At 41.3% G+C, this 16,085-nt stretch overlaps 1 protein-coding gene across 3 annotated transcripts in view; it reads right to left on the reverse strand.

The window, feature by feature from the left end:
* Nucleotides 1–11,130, reverse strand: part of slc20a2 (solute carrier family 20 member 2) — a 44,640-nt gene extending 33,510 nt beyond the window's left edge. Inside the window, exon 1 of one of the 3 annotated variants that reach the window (XM_054610678.1) lies at nt 11,087–11,130. The gene's annotated coding sequence lies outside the window, so the exon portion shown is untranslated. Of the gene's footprint in view, nt 1–10,722; nt 10,772–10,886; nt 10,982–11,086 lie in introns of those variants that run through there. The other 2 variants (XM_054610676.1, XM_054610677.1) reach the window with 2 other exon arrangements.
* Between the last annotated feature and the right edge of the window lie 4,955 nt (nt 11,131–16,085).

Raw genomic sequence — 16,085 nt, forward strand, 5'->3', positions numbered from 1 at the left:
TGTGAGGTTAAAAGATGAGGACACAAGGGACGATAGAGGGCGAGAAAGAGAGAGACCCTCCTAATCTGGATCTAGTGACCCGTGCCCTCCTGCTCTTAATCCTGGTTTCCAGCACATGACCCAGCTAACAGCATTATGGAGTGCTTTGATTAGACCTGCTGCTGAGCGCATGTAGTGCGAGACGTGGTGGCGGTGAGGCGTACATGGGGTCCTTTTCTCTGCCACCACTTTGCAGGAAAGCCAGGTCCCTGCACTGACACACACACACACACACACACACACACACACACACACACACACACACACACACACACACACACACACACACACACACACACACACACACACACACACACACACACACACACACACACACACACACACACACACACACACACACACACACTTTGGTTTTGGACTTGTGTGGAAAGTTTTTGTCCTCCGGTTTTTGTAATGAAAGAGTATAAACAGAAGAAATTTGTCTACAGACAAAATGTCTATTATTCCTCCAGTCATTTCAGACAGTTAATCAAAAATGTTTTAACGCAGCTGCGGTGGCTGGAGATATTTTGGAGTGCAGCAATCGTTCGAGGCTGTGTGGCATGTGCTGCTTTTTCATTGTGTCCGAGCGCCGTCGCAGCGTGCCCTCGGCACTGAGACAAACTAGTTGTGACAAGTGGTCTGCTGGTGTTCCGGTGATGGAGGGTCACCTCTAATCCCGTTGCGATAAAATGAATTTCCTTGAGACTTTTTTTTCCTTCCCCTACCCATCGCCTCAAATCAGAACACCGTCTTGCCCCCACCAGGAGGGTTCCTCTTCTGCAACTGGAATTTTAATCGCATGGAGTTTGCTGTAAATGCCATTTAAAGTCTGCTGTAGTTGTTGTCGTTGAAAACTTGCTAAAACAAAAAGCTGCCTCAACTTAAGTACTCAACACCATGTTAAATGATAAATTTGACTTGTAACCTTCATATTTCCAGAGAAATGACTTTATAATGATCCTTTCCATGCAACAAACATAGTTCCATTACAGCCGTACTGAATGTGAAGAGATCAATTTATCTCTCTCTGGCTAGATGAGTCGTCTCCACTCCAACTTTCAATTTGCCTCCTTGCTGCCACGGATATGATGATGATGATGATGATGATGATGATGATCATGATGAGGAACGAGATAAAGCTGCAGTAGAACGGCGGGTGAGAGCTTTGGACTGTGCAGGAGGGTTTAGCCCCCCTTCGCAGGCATCCATGACGATTTGAGGAAATTATCGAACTGCAATTTTTTTTGTCTAACTGCAATTCTTCCAGACCAATACTGGGATTTAAAAATTGCTATTGTTTCCTATGAATTAAACTACAAGCCTGTATTTTTGGTCTACATCAACAAGATTTATGAGTGTACCATATTTACTTTGTTTCTACATTTATAGACTTAGATAAAAAATCAAGCACTTGTTTGGTGCCAGGACCTCCCAGGATTCAGGCAGTTAGACAAAGTCATCTACAAAGTAAACCTGACTAGTTCTCTACAGAAGATTTGACCAAATCAGCATATTTACTAAAATAGTACATTAGTAACATACGTGACGTTACTCAATATTATTCACATATAATCATGACATTCAAACATGGCTTTAATAAGTTGCTTATTCGTCCACTAATAGTGATAATGACAAACTGTTAGTAAGTTTAATTTGACAGTGTGTCAATAACTAACGGCACCGTTCGCTGCTTAAGCTAACGTTAGCTTCCGATAATGACAAGGACACAGCGAAAAATCCTGGAGGTCTCAGTTCTGATATTATACGGTGTTGAGCTAAAAACGTGAAGCAATGACATGGTGTGCTTGAAAAGTTTCACTGGGAGATTCAGACATCCCTGTCCATCAGCTGACTGCCATTACAACAGCCCAGCATCCTGCTAGCTTTATGTAGAAAGACACCCTGTTGGTCCTTTATGAACCAACAGGGTGTCTCTGTAAGTCCTTCACAAAAGACACTGCACTGGGAACATTTTGCATCAAAACTATTCATACCGGCAGCAATGCAAATATGGGACAGTTGCAGCAACTTTTCAATAAAAAGGTTGGTATAAATGATCACAGGCAGAGCGGTGTCTGGCAGTCTGTCTGAGGTCAATTGTTGTACAGCCTAAGCTACTGTAAGATATTTTATTGAGTTTATTTTAAGTGAAAAGCTTTAAAATGAATCTGAGTTCCCTCTGGCAAACAGTGTATAGGTCTAGGGCTTTTATTTTGTAAAAAGGTAAAAACAGTGAGGATCTTGTCTGTGTCGCCTTTGTCAAGGTTGAAAGGAGTAATGAAGTTCGCCGTCTTGGCCCGGACTCCATTGTACGCTATAGTGTATGCTTTGAATACGTCCTAATGCCTTTATATGCCGTGCGAAAGCTCCGTGAAAAAAACAATCGCATTAAAGAAAAATAAATTCAATCACTTTTTCTGCCTAATATTGGTGTTTTGTGTGAACGTACTAATGACAATGCACACCTATAAATTCCAAATTTCAATATAAAAACCTATTTAAAAAAAGTTATTCAGCGCTAGGCAACAGCGGGGGAAAAAGGCACCCCATCATAGACAAGTATGTATGTGTAAAGATTATGCTGACGGGCTTGAGTACAGTGCACATTAAAGATGGGTAAGCCTCCTCAGCATTACTGGGTGGTGGTGGTGTAGGGGGTGGGGGTGGGGTCCCTCACTGTGAAGCCTCAGCAGGGCTGGAATGTGTGAAACATTATGAAGATGTCATCACCTGTACAGTGCAGTTCACGGGGGTGGATTTCAACGATACTCAATCCTCGTCTCCCATAGTTTACTGGCCTACAAAAGGCATCTTCACTCGAGGATACTGAAGGGTAGGACCTGTTTATTCTGTACACACGGGTTCCTTGTGGTACTGAAGCGTCTTATTGGTACCAGTGCGTTTTCAAGCGGCTCCGTTTCAACGTTGCTCATTTCTCTGTTTGGACTGTCAGATCTAAAGGGGAACGATTATGCAATTTAGCATTATTAAAAAGGAGGGCAACGAGACCTTTATTAGACCACTAATCATTTCCTCCACTCAGTTTAAATGCCCTGATTAATCCCTCTTTAAAAAGAAAAAAAAGAATCCCCTTAATACTGTTAGGCAGTCCCAGCTTGTTAAAGGTAACGACATGATTCAGGGCTGTCATCATATGTTATCATAATAGTATTTTCTCTGTATAATTAAATGTCATCAAAAGACATCATTTGCTGTAAAATCCTGCCCTGCATTTAGGGTTTGAACTTTCACACTATTAAGACAAATCATGCAGATGGTAAATGAGGAAACTGTTTACATATCTATCATGTTATGGATCAGTTCGGTCAGCACCAGAGATGTTGCATCTAAAGTGGTAGATGTCAGCTTAACTGATCTCACTGATTAGCATTGGGTTCAAGGTTGCGTCTTAGATTTCTCCATAATTAAATAGTTAAAAGTTAAATACTTGGATTTTAATTCCTTTTCATGCTTTGGCCAATTTGACACTTGAATAGTATTTCTTATTAATTTAGAACTTTCGGTGGTGTATGATTTATCATTTTAAAAATGTTAAATTATTATTATCTATATATTTATTTGGTATTTACAGAATTAGAAATGTAATCTTGCAGTGGAGCCTGATGTTGATTTACACATAAAATACTGAATTAAACACTGGTATCGGATCGATACTTTGTATCTGCCAATACCCAAAAGGAAGGTATTGGTATCGGGACTGAAATGTCTGATCAGTGAATCCCTAATCAAAGTTACCAGAGGAAACAATTAAAGTGTTGAGTTGAGAGTAAAGTATTTAGAAAATTGGATTTCTAAATGGTTTAAGTACACAACCGAGCCAGAACTCAGAAGAACTCTTGTCTACACTCCCACCTGATCCTCTGACATGTTAACGTCATGATAGTAGTGCGCCGTGCCTTCACTTCCCTTTCTATCTAGAACAGAATCATTTGCATTCATACATGCTGCTTCTCCACCTAGCCTGACCCCAACGCCCCCCGGCTCGCAGCTTTCTGAGGTGTCACGTATCCACCGCTCCCCCCTGTTGCTAAAGGCAAGTGGGGAGAGGGATGATTTGGCTAGAAATAGCAGCGTCACATGAGTGTGTGCAGTGACCAGTCAGTCAGCCAGCCAGCTGCTCATCCTTACATGGAGCCCTACCCCGTCCGCACAATCGAACGCAAAATGGGCGGTTACGTTATCTGCACAGCTGTGTGAAGACAGGTCCGGCCGTTTTTTTTTTGTTTTTTTTTATCTCCGGGACTCGTCACATCACTCAGCGCGCTGGGAGAGCCAGTTAAGGCGCGGACACGTGAGCTCACACCTGTTCAAACATCACCATCTCTACAAACTCCCGGAGAACGTTCACGAGGACAAAAGTACTACCCCTGGGCCACTTTTTCCACGAGAGAAAGAATTAAAAACATATGGTTTGTTTATGAGGTTATGTCTGTACAATTAATTGAGAAAATATGTATACACAAGTTTATGTTCATGCTGACATCACAAAATTGTCTCCATGAGAGTGCACATTTCTTCCCAGATCAGCTTCTTGCACAGCAGAATTCAGGTCTTTGAACAAGTAGGAGAAAAAAATCCTTAGTGGTTTCGGAAGATTTCTTTAGTCATTTAATCTCTTTTTTTAATGCTTTTTTTTAATGCTGAATGACATTTCCAAGAAACGTACGAGTACATCTCCGGTTAACAACATTTAAAGTGGTGCTTTGTCATATATTTCAACTCATCAATTAAAATAAAAAAAATAATAAATAAAATCTTATGGATTGTTGGTTGAGTATGAATTTCTGTGGTCTGGAACAGCCCTAAAAATCATGATAAAATGTTTTGTTGTATACTTTCACCAGACCTCCCACTTAGAATTGAGCAACAAACAAGGAGAGAAGCAATTCACGCCGATATATTAAATTATTAAAAATAATAATTATTTTTTTGTCAATATTGTGCAGCCCGCCCACACGGTTTTGCCAATCCTCTCCTGATTTAAAACAACCCCATTGGATAATTAGAAGCAACAGAGGCATAGATTTGTATCCACCAGACACAAAAACAACTAAATGTTTCGCCAAGAACAACTTTTCCCCCGTGCTTCTCTCACTATTTCCTACGCTGCTTTGCCATGAACAGATTTTCAAACCCTCGAGCTGACCCCGGGAGCCTCGGCGGCAAAATGGTGAGTCACCAAAGTCGAGCCAGCCCCGCGTCGCTCCTGAGCAAATATACTTGAGCGAGAGGAACGGGAAAATAATGTCCATTCTAGGTCCCGTAAATAAAAAGCACAATGCCTCACAGTTCAGCAGTAAGCCTGTCATTAGCATAGTTAACACCAGGCCAGCACCCAAAACAAGAGACGCTCTGTGTGATGGCGCTTTGATACCGGACCCTGCCGCGCACAGAAGGCCACCAGAAACGCTACCAAAAAAAAAGAAAAAACGGCTCTCATGGCCTGAGTGGAGAGGACGAAAACGAAGCCAAAATCACACAACAGGTCAGAGGAACAAAAACCCATGCAGCTAGCACAAGCAGTCACACGCTACCTGGGGGTAATAAATGGCTAATTGTTTACATGCATGTTCCCTTTTTTATGGGGAGAATCTAGAGGCCTTTTAGGGAGGCAGAAACATAAAGAATAGGAGGTTCTCTCATATGAGTCAGCTTCCACAATTTAAGTGAGGGGGTTTCTTGCTTCAAAGAGACCGAGACGGGGTAAAACTACCGGGAAGCCTATGACCGTCGGCGGGATTAAATACCCTTAGTCAACGCTAACTGTAAACGCTGATATTTGTCAAGAAGACAGCAGAAACCTTCAAGGACACCGCAATCATTCTGTGAGGAGGTGCCGGCAAAGAATCTGAGCATTACGAGCTATTAAGGCTCACTTTGGAGTGGAAGAAGAATGCGGGCCGGGCAATTTTATCGTGTCTCGTACGCACACCACTAGACAGGAGTTCCCTGAAACCAGCGGCGTACATTTACATGTGTGCAGACCGCAAATATCTAAAGTGTTTAAATGCAGTATTTTTTTTTTGCGTCCGGGCAACTTAGATCTGGTTAAACACTGGGACTTAAACTGCAGTGGTTGTAAAAGTAGTCTAATTAAGAGCTTACATGGTTTGGATTTTTTTTTTTAAATGGTGCCCTGACCTTGAAGCAATGCTGGGATTAAATCATCCAGAGTAAAACTGTTGTTTTCTGAAGTTTGTTTTCAGCATCTTTCTCCATCACCGACTTGCTTAATGTGCGCTCTTCCTCCTTTAACAACAACAACCGTTGCACGCAGACTTTTCCTGCTCCCTTCTGTCTGCCGTTCTCGCTTTGACGTTACTTAGTAATAATAAAACAAAAAACACTCATCAGCTCCAGTTGATCTACGACATGCTTAACCAGTTTTTTAGGCAATAAAATGGATTAAACAATGCTGTTTACAAGCGCACGCACGCACGCGCACACACACACACACGGCATGAGCTTCCCACTCTCCCTGTGCTATCATGTGATGTTGTCATGGCGAAGGAGGGCTCAGACATAACAGTGTGATTGTGCCGCTGAGGGCGAGGTGGGCCGCGATCAGAGAGACAGACTGTTCTCCGACTGTGACACTGCCGGCCCCGGTGCCAACTGCCGCTACGCCCACGGGGACGCGCCTACTGGCAGGAGCCTGCACAGGGGCCCCTACCGTCATGGAAACCAGAAGCAACTTCAGTGCATTTTTACCATACGTTGCCTTTTCCCACGTCTCATGTCGAGACAAAGATCAAGGTCACGTCTTCTTAGAAAAAGTGGATTCTCTTCTAAACCCTGAAAGCGGACATTACTTATAAAAATGTATAAAATTAACAACCTAAAACCATCCAGAAAAATGCATTCGTCAGTTGTGTTAGCAGCTTTTATGTTGTGCTGTGGGGCAGCAACCATCAATTATTTGTATTACGGATGAATCAGTCAATAACATATTGATTAAAAAGTCAATCAATTGTTCAGTCTTAAGACATTTCTACAAGCAAGCAACTCTGTGTGACTGTACTTCTTATTCAGGGCCTTGAGCTAAATGCTAATGCGTCTAACTTTAGCGAGTTAGCATGCTAACATTTGCCGTTTAACGATAAGCTCAAACTACAATTCAGGATGATGGGGATGTCATTAGTTTCGCAGGTATATGGTCATAAACGTCGGTCTTGGACAAATTAAAAATGTGGACTTGATGATGGCGCTACAGGGAAAGTTAAGAGACCAGTTAATTTATGCAATCCATCCTGAGAGACACAAAATTGTCTTTATCCAAGTTTCAAGGTAAAGGCAAAAGAAAGAATGGGAAAACTAATTAAGATCAACGCTCCAGCACTCTGACTTCTTCAGGATTAAATGCAGCGGCCCCCTGACTGGCATTTAAACCAACTGGGACAGGTGCTGCAAATCAGAGCAAACAACGTCAGAGGTCAACCTGAGACCGAACATAAGAATGCCACAGGAAAAGTCAGGGGATCATCAAAGCTATTAAGATTCATCCTCTGGGGATCGCACAAGTCTGTACAAAATGTTCTCCTAATCCATCTGATAATTGTTGAGATATTTTAGTCTGGATCAAAGTGGTGGACGGACAGACTCCTATATGGCCATGCCGCTCGCTAAAAATGTCAACAAAAAAAGTGAAAATCTGTTTGTCCAAAGCTGCAGCTAGACCGATAAATCAGAAGATAAGCAAGAAGACAAGACATGCAGGAACGCCAGAAATATTCCTTCAGGTTATTTTTAGTTTGGCCATCTAACCCCTAAAATACAGATATCAGTACTGGGCTCAAAACTTGGTATCAGTGTCAGGCGTTATCTTCCATCTACTGATTAATTTACAATTTGGTTGTGGAACTGCATTCATGAATGCCACCGTGTTTGTCTCATATAGAAGACAAAACATATAAAGTATTAAAACATTTTTTTTTTTTTTTAAAAAGGTACACCCTGCACAGAGGGAGGCTGTGCAGCAATGTGCCGTGACATTGTCGCCACATTCTCGTCACGGAGCGAGAGGCCTAAGGTGAATTTTAACATTGATCTGGAACTAAACATGGAGCTGTAGACGGTGAGAAGTTCCCAGAATGTGAACCTGACGGTGCACTGAAAACTGGTCTGACGCTCTTTTCTCTCTCTCTCTCGCTCTCTTTCTGCCTCGTGTTGAACATGAAAACATTACACAATGTGCGCATACCTCACATGACTTCCAAAAACACGAGCTTAAGACCGCCAGACTCAACTGCTGTTTGAAATGTGCACCGACTGGCGAGAAGCGTTTGGGATTCTATCGACAGTGTGGTCTGAGCTGCGGCTGCACCCTGTCGCTGCGGAACTGCCAATTTAGTGTGAATCACTCCGCCTCAGGTGTTTGTATTCTTTTTTTTCAGAAGGATAACACTCACAAAAGAGCAGGTCAAAGTACAGTCACAATAGAAATGGATCCAGGCTCTTACGTTTCTGTGAACTTAATTCCACAAGGTAGTGATAAGAAAAATGTAATGTAAAAATGTAATGCAATGTTTTTCCTCTCTTCCAAAGTCTGAATGCAAAACAGCAGATCAGATTGTGTGTGCAAGAACTTTGAGTTTGTATAAATCCCCTTTTACGAGTTTTACAAATGGCGTATCTAAAAAAGGTGTAAACACAATTAAAAGGCTTGAGGAGCTGCAAATAAATTCCAGTGTCGTTTTCATAATTACTTATTAATAGATAGACTGGGAATGTTCGCATACAGTGTGTAGGGATGGAAAGGGAGAGGCTGGCGACATGTTCCTTATCACAGGAGGTGGTCAACAAAAATCACTAATATGCTCACATGAAGCACAAAAAGAGGGGAAGCCATTAATGCCTAGGCCTATCACAGTACGATTTCATATCTGTCGTATAACCTTTATGGCTAGAGAAGATACAGCAATCAGTTTGTGTGGTTCTTCTAAACTTTACGAGCCCCTGCTGTGTATAAGAATAAAATAAAAAAGCACAGACAGTTTCTCAGCAAAGCTTTTATGAGAGAAAAACTGGGAGAAAAACATGCGAGGTTGTGGCATACCCCCCGGCATTCTTCTCGCTCTTTCTTATCGTAGTAAGCAGATTAATCATTAACTCCCAAACTCTGTTCTGGCTGCTCCAGCGCTGTGTGCTTCCAGTGCCTCTGTAGGCCATAGGATAGGGCAGGTTTAGTGTTTGTGTGTGTGTGTGTGTGTGTGTGTGTGTGTGTGTGTGTGTGTGTGTGTGTGTGGATGGGAATAACAGGAACATGTGACAATATTATGCCATTCATAACAACGGGCAGATAATAAAAACTGCTGTAGCTGAGTTAAAACACACTATAGCAAAATATTGTAGCATCTGCATTACAGCCGTGACTTTTACTTCAGTACTGTACTAAGTACAAACTACATGTACAGTATTTGTACTTTACTTGATGTATTCCAAGAGGTTACTATTGTACTTTTTACTGCTCTACGTGCATGGCTAGTTACTTTACAAGTGAAGATTTTACATAGAAAAATATATAATATATTGTTAGAGATTGAATTACCTAACAGTAAACCGTAATGGGCAGTACATTAGCTGCTGCTGACACATTAATGCATTAAAATAATAAGAAGCTATTCATAAAATATGTAAACGCATAGCAATCATTGAGTTCTTATATTTTTAAGAGCACTTTGCTGAGAACACATACAGAACATTTTCAAAGCATTACTTTTTACTGTTAAGTATATATATATATATATATATATATATATATATATATTTATATTTCTACTTTAATGAGAATGCGTATACTGCAGGGTGTTCCTGCTGTTCTTTCCACCGCTCTATGTCAACTATGTGCCAGTGTTGATTTCTCTTGTCGGAGAATATTTATCTATCATGGTTGACAAAGGAAGAAGCTCGCCCCGGGAAAGGAAAAAAAGAAAAAAAAACTGTTATTGTCTGGCTTCCTATCGCAGACACAAATCTGCAGGTAAACAGATCAGGTTCGTTCCCACGTGCTGTGTGAATGTCCGTCTGTCCCACTGCAAACTACGAGACCGTCCACAGATGAACAGCATGGTAAGAACAACGTGACAAATAAAAAAGCCACCAAGAATTCGGTTTATGTTTGGGAATAGGCTAGTCCCAATTTCTTATTCATTTTGTGCAATGGGGGCGGTAGTGGCGGCGCGCAGTGCGCATGCCCCGCTGTGTTTGACCCGCCTATGTCAAATCTGCTCAGAGAGCTCACGAGTGAAATGAACTCGCGTGATTAACGAAGTGATTCTGATGCTCGTGCTCGTGCTCTGGGCCAAGTGCTCGCTCTATCCCCCCCCCATAAGTTTCCCCACACTGGTTCAGACCGGCGGACAGACCAGTGTGCCCATACTGGTGCTAGCGTGATCCTCTATCGGATGTGGAGTCACACACACGTGCAGCAGCTCCATTCACTCGTTGAGTTTGACCAGCGGCAACAATGTGTCGAGCACGCACCGACGACAATGTAGCCACTTGTGGGTGAAATACGACATTCACAACCGTGTCTTGTAACAAAAAAGAAAAAGAAAAGAAAAGCAACGCGAGTACGAGTTTGAACCGCGTGACCGCGAGCTGCAGCAGCTGATTTAAAACGCACAAGCATTCCTGTTCTAACGCTGTGTTCACACTCACCAGGCCCCGTTCCTCCTCCTCCCTCAAACGCAGCACGCAGGGACGCTCGCCACAAAGAAATGCGCGAGCAAAGTGGCTAAACAAGGTAGAAAGCCCGTCGGAGGGGGGGGGTCAGAGACACAAGGGCAGCGGGGTTTTTTTTGTGCCAGACAAAATGTACTTACCAACGAAATAGGACACCGCAAATGAGGGGGGAAATGTGCCTCCACGCCTCTATCGCTGCCTGTATATTTTCCCAGAACCGCTCTCCGTGGGTCGCGTCGAAAATGTCACAGATTCCAGCAGTGGCTGTCGTAGTTCCCCCCCAACACCACCACCACCAACAACACTGCCCTGAATGGTATGGTATGGTCCTCGAACTCACGCGACCATGCTGCCCTGAACGTCGCCTGCTGCTCTCATCCGGGCGTTTAGGGGATTCAGCCGCCGTCTCAACGCCGCTCGGGATGACAGCTAAAGGGATGAAGGAGGAGGAGGAGGAAGGGGGTGTAGCGTGAGACAGGGAAGGGGAGAGAGAGAGAGAGGGGTAGTGGTCAATCTGTTGAGGCCATGGTGACACCATGAAGGGGGGGTAAATACCATTCGCTTAATACCATTAACGTGTTTAGGGACATAAGCATTTAGCTAATATCTGATATTATTTTTCAAAATATATCACCATATATTACCATCGTTGTCTTTAACAGCAGGGATGAATGTGATTTTAAACTACTACTCTTACATTAATGTGTTTCTTTTTTTCAAAATGTCCCCTTTTAGAAAGAGAAGATAGACCACCTAATGTAGTTTTTTTTCCCCCGACCAAAGCCCACACATTACTACAGTAACAGAGTATGCCTTTAGATATGTTTCACATAATACACCTTTTGGTTGTCTCTCCCCAAAGTCTGCTTTAATGTATCATTATATATTTTGTGTCTCAGGTTGAGACGTGCCTAGCACAGCAATGCGTTTTGGCGAAGTCGAAGTCATTTTTGGTTTGAAAAAAACAAAATCAGTTGTTTGACGGGACTCTCTCTCGACCTCTCCATTATTCTCTATGACTCGGTGCTAAAACGCGGCGTGCGTGTGAACGTTATGATCGTGAGGGTCGGTGGTAATGTTTAATCCGTCAAGAATGTCGCCAGCTATTATTGCTGTGGCCACGTGCGTAAAGCATACATGTGTTATGTAACCGGCCCAACCAGTCAACAGCGGTGGGAGGGAGAGGGGGGTCTCCTTAATTCGTCTTAATGTTAGTAATCAACTGTGGATGTTTCATGGTGATATATTTTAGAGTCTGTTTTTTTAACCCTATTCATTTTAGAGTGTCATTTTACAAAATATATCTTAAAAGTCTGTTTTTTCGAGACAATATTTTTTTCGAGAGTTCAGTTTTTTCAGAAATCGCTACTTGACAAACACTAACATACAAATCATCAAACTTTCCAGTTTCATTCCTCTCTATATTCTGAAGGTTTTTACAGGGAGGTTTGTTTATACATCATTCATAGCCTGATTTATACAACATTTTTTTTTTTCTCCAAATAACATAACAAAAATAGTTTTTTTATGGCCTTTGACAGTATTTTCGGATATATGGAGTGATACAAAGAGATATCCAACATTCCCTCAGTAAAAACCTTTAAACTCTCATATGTCAACAAAATGAAACAAGCTTTTTAAAGCTGGCTTTAACCGAAATAGCCCCCCCCCCCCCCCAAAAAAAAAAACCCCTTAATGTTATTCATCAACTGGGGATGTTTTATGGTGATATCTATTAGATAGATATTAGATGTAGTGTTTTAAGTTAGAATAATTAAACAACACACAGTAACCTTGAATCCAATTTTCCCCTTAAATCAAATGGCTCACGTGTTTAAAAGATGAATCCCTCACCACATGTCATAATTACTGGTGTGATCTGAGACATAATTTCCCTTTTGCCTTGTATAATGCGTGTTGAGACATGACTGCACCCTTCAGCCGGTGTTTGGGTGGAACAACTGACTCTCACAGACTCTCTTTACAGATTTCCACCCACGCCTAGCTGGGCTTTCCTTATTGTTATTCCACGCCGGACCTCACAGCCCTGTTACTTTCTCAACCAACACACCAGGGCACAGCCACAGCACATTTTATAAAAAAAACACCCCAAAATTGTTTTGCCTGTCACCCCATTGATCATACTGCAATTTATATATATTCAAATGCTATTATTGGGTTTTTTATCATTATTAAGTTCCTTCATCTCACCCACTCCATCCCCTGATGGAAAATGTCTGAGAGCCATAATAATCTTGACATTGACTAAAGAAAGTGACTCTGTACAACGTTGTGATTATCAGTTACAGGCGTTAAGATATAGATTTCTATTAAGGTCCAATAATTTTGTATGTTTTTAACGTATAAAGATCACAATAGCTCACACGGGGCGGGCTGGTCCGACAAACATCAGACTTTCACCCAGGAGAAAGCTGTTCCCTCCCCATGTGGAAAGAGATGTTGATTTATTTGTAACATAACCTGCGTACTTCAGTAACGGCACTTCGTAGTTATTTCAACCCAAACTACTATCTTTTACTAAACCTAACCAAGTAGTTTTTGTTTGTCTAAGCATTATTACGTATTTCAGGATCTTTTCCTAAACCAAACCAAGCAGTTTTGTTGCTTTAACTGAACTTAGTTGTTTCCCATGAAGACGGCAGTATATTTTGAAAAGAACGCATGCACGTTAAGCGGAAAAGTGGCACGATTGGATGAACTTTTGTAAGAAAAACCCACTAAAACAAGAAGAACTTTTTCGTAAGTTACCATACGATGATGTTATGTTGACCTGAGGGGGAACTAGAGGGTTGGTGCTACATGACACTACTTTGAATTACTTGATATACTTCTGGGTACTTTTAACCTAATAAAATATCTTCATTTATTAGTTGATTTATATTTTGTATTAATAATCTAAATCTGCAACATTCCCTTAAGCTGTAGCATAACATGGAGATAATTAAGTAAATAATTGTACAAGTAGCTCAAAATTGCTCTTAAGTGTACTGGAGTAAATGTAGTCACGTTCCAGCCGGCAGCTATGTACAGGAGGAGGACTAGACAAACATGTGTACAGAATGAGACATCTTGCTAAAAGCATAGAGGAGGAGGAAGAGGAGGAGGCCACAGCATGACCCTGAGAGAGATTTAGATCACTACGTTCCAGAACCAAAGGCTGTCCAACTTGTTCCTGGATCTAAGATCTACATGGATAGATAGGTTTCCAAAAGCCCAGAGTTGGTTCAAACTTGGCCAATACCAAAAAAACAAAATGCAATTAATTTGCTTCTCGTTCAAAAGATTGTAAATCCAACTTTTTTTTTTTTTTCACTTCTGCACTTGTCACCCCAAACACTGAAGGGGTCGACATCTTGCTGCCCCTCAGATGTTCTGTCTGCTATTTTAACAGTCACACAACAAATTTCACAGTTTCATCCCGTTGACAGGAAATTGATCCTCTTTGTTCTTTATTTCCCAGAGTTTTCTCATATGAGTTCTGGTTGGCAACTGTGCTATTTACTTTCCAGTCTGTGTTATTACAATAAACAACTGGATCAGAAAAATGTAAAATATTGGTGTTTTGCAGCAGGTCGCACACATGAAAACTCTGTTCTCACTGATAGCCAAATGGATATTTGTTTCTGGAGTTACGCAATGAGCCTATGGATTGGCAAACAGTATGTAAAAGCCATTAATTAGGTAAACTGCAGCTTAGCTTTTGTCACAGGGGACAATGAGTACATTCTGTATTAGTCTCATGTTCGGGCAAGCCTGGCTGGGCGTGGTGTTTACCATTTATTTCTGAATACACTCCCAACGCTCAAACAAAACCTTTATTCTTAACTTGTCATGTTGATAAAATCAACAGCTTGCTTTTACAAGTCATTACTGAGAATGATGGGACATGTGCGTGTTTTCACAGGTGTCTTGTGTTCCGAGCTTCATACGTGAATACTTGAATCTGTACTTTGGATTTTAGCAGTTGTGTGTGATGCGTTTAAGGTTACTTTTCTGCTTCTTTTTTTATAAATGTTTTTTAACACCAATATGACTAATAACATAACCCACAGTGCTGAGAGCTAAAGTGTTCAGTCCTTACTCGAACGGTTACCATAGCGTTACTTTCTGTATGTATCTAGATTACACTGGTGAATGTAAAATATAGCTGGTTTATGTTACTTTGTTGCCAACATGTACAGTAATAGCCGTTTGGATATTTCACTCGTGGTACAGTGCATGATACACGCATGCACTGTAGATTTTCAGATTTCTCACATGTGAAATGTGAGCCATCGTGTGGAATGACCGAATTCACATGTAGAACTAATGTGGGTTATCACGTGTAAAACAGCATTTCATAAGTGATGACTCATATATTGTGTAGGTATAACTGGTTTTCAGATATTTATGTTACATGTTTCTTTTTTCCCACGTGAGAAAACCACGTCCTCCTGCAGGTAAGATCGCTGTTAAAGTTTACACAGAAAAACGTGAATTTCACGTGTGATTCTTCCTTTGTATCTCTGCCTTCTGCCTACTTTTTTCTTTTACAACCGGGTTTCATTTATCAATGACACAAAGTTGACATTGAACATATAAAACACTGATAACAATATAGACTTCATGGTTTATGATGTTTATGTTCAGGGTTTGGAAAAGATTGTTGTCTTGATTAGATATCGAAAAAAGTAAACACCGATTTATGGACATAAATTCCGGTCAAAGTCGTATGCTGTCACCCAACCCAGGCGTCCAACAGGCTCCTCTCTCTCTGGGTTGCATATGAATGTAATCTGAAGAAGACTTCTGTAAGTGACATGTCTTCCCAGGTTGTTGACCCTGCACCTATTATAAGATATTATAAGATAAGATAAGATAAGATAAGATAAGATAAGATAATCCTTTATTAGTCCCGCAGTGGGGAAATTTGCAGGCTTACAGCAGCATAGAGTAAAGTGCACACAAGAGACATAGTAGAAGAAAGACAAGATAAAAAAAACAAATGAAAAAAACAAGTATTATAAATAAGCAATAAGAAACAGTAGAAAAACAACAATAACTGAAATATTATATTTACAGACAGAAAAAACTATTTTAACTATTATTGCACAGTGTAATGTATTGCACAGGTTTTTATTGTCATGTTTTTATTGTCATGTGTCATGTGGTCTGCTGGGAGCAGAGTTGGTTGTGCAACCTGACAGCAGCTGGAAGGAAGGACCTGCGATACCTCTCCTTCACACACCGGGGGTGAAGCAGCCGGTGGCTGAAGGAGCTGCACAGAGCTGCCAGGGTGTCCTGCATGGGGTGAGAGGTGTTGTTCATCAGGGATGATA

Source organism: Anoplopoma fimbria, chromosome 13, assembly GCF_027596085.1.
Source record: "Anoplopoma fimbria isolate UVic2021 breed Golden Eagle Sablefish chromosome 13, Afim_UVic_2022, whole genome shotgun sequence".
Taxonomy (NCBI): domain Eukaryota; kingdom Metazoa; phylum Chordata; class Actinopteri; order Perciformes; family Anoplopomatidae; genus Anoplopoma; species Anoplopoma fimbria.